At 47.5% G+C, this 1,170-nt stretch overlaps 1 long non-coding RNA gene across 1 annotated transcript; it reads right to left on the bottom strand.

The window, feature by feature from the left end:
* Positions 1 to 435: 435 nt before the first annotated feature.
* LOC108449434 lies at positions 436 to 904 on the bottom strand. The gene is made up of 2 exons (XR_001865597.1): positions 809 to 904; positions 436 to 697 (listed from the first exon to the last, which is right to left on the bottom strand). It is a non-coding gene; the product is annotated as an uncharacterized LOC108449434 (long non-coding RNA).
* Positions 905 to 1,170: the final 266 nt, after the last annotated feature.

The following is a 1,170-nucleotide window of genomic DNA, read 5'->3' on the forward strand; positions in this document are numbered from 1 at the left end:
AAAAAAAAAAAAAAAAAAAAAAAAGCCCAACATCCAGTATTGGTGCTTTTCCGGAAGGTTTTAGAGGAGCTGCTACATCATCATGAAAACGCTCACCCCACCACTCCACATGCCTTTTTTTTCTGGAGAAACAATCTGGTCTAACAGGAAAGAGATGAGACAAGTCTTCTCGAGGGGTGTAAATGGCACCCTAACCCACAAGTAAAGTAAAAGTTCTCTTGTCCTGTGCAGGGCCCACAGTGCACATCCCACAAGGCAGAGCAGACAGGCTTAGCAGGACAGTGGGTGAGGAGCTGAGGGTTTTCATCCCGTTGATTCTTACCTGTGAACATCTGCCAGAGGCAGATTTCTTTACTGCTGGCACCTTGGCAGCTTTTGGATTGGGTGTCTCACGTGGGCTTTTGGGGCTCTGAAGGCCAGAGAGGGACTTCATGCTTGTACCTGGTTTGGCAAGAGTTTTTAAAGTGCTGTTAGACTTCCCAGCTGTCACAGTGTGATGCTGTGTCCTGGAAGTGCTGGCTTCCTCCTTGAAGAGCACGCTGGCTAGCTTGGGAGAGCTGCTATTTGGATGATCTGAAGAGCTCTTTTTCAGCTGACTGCAGGACTTAGGAGGAGGTGAAGATCCTGGTGGTCTGCTGGGAGCATTCTTGATTGCATCAGGCAAAGGAGGAGATCGTGGGCGCTGACTTCGGGTGTGCTGAAACAAAGGGGGGTACAGAAAGAGGAAGAGTAGAAGAATGGGGATCTGCTGTTCAGAGCAGCTAAGGAAGCACAGAAGAGTAAAAGCCTACAGCAGGATCCCATTTACCTCCCTTGAAGGCCGTGTGGTCACTTCCAGAGGCAGTTTCTTTAAGTCAGCCTGAGATCGAATTGGAGTGGTTTTCTACCAAAAAAAAATCAGAAAGGTCATGTTTATAAGCTGCCAGGGGCTGCCTGAACCCATTGCAGCAGTTTTCCAGGCTAAAACGATTATAAAGTGTGTTTTGTGTCCTTCAAGAGACATCTCTTCAGCTGTCATTCCCATTTTCCCAACAGAAAATTAAATGTAAGCTGAGATGGTCAATTTCTGTTATTAGAACAGAACAGCCCCAGCACCATGAAGGAGCATAGGCGGTTTCAGTCTCAGCAGCAACCCTTTGCACAAGGAGGTCCATTGATGCCTTTTCCTGG

Source organism: Corvus brachyrhynchos, unplaced genomic scaffold, assembly GCF_000691975.1.
Source record: "Corvus brachyrhynchos isolate BGI_N302 unplaced genomic scaffold, ASM69197v1 C11833999, whole genome shotgun sequence".
Lineage (NCBI taxonomy): Eukaryota > Metazoa > Chordata > Aves > Passeriformes > Corvidae > Corvus > Corvus brachyrhynchos.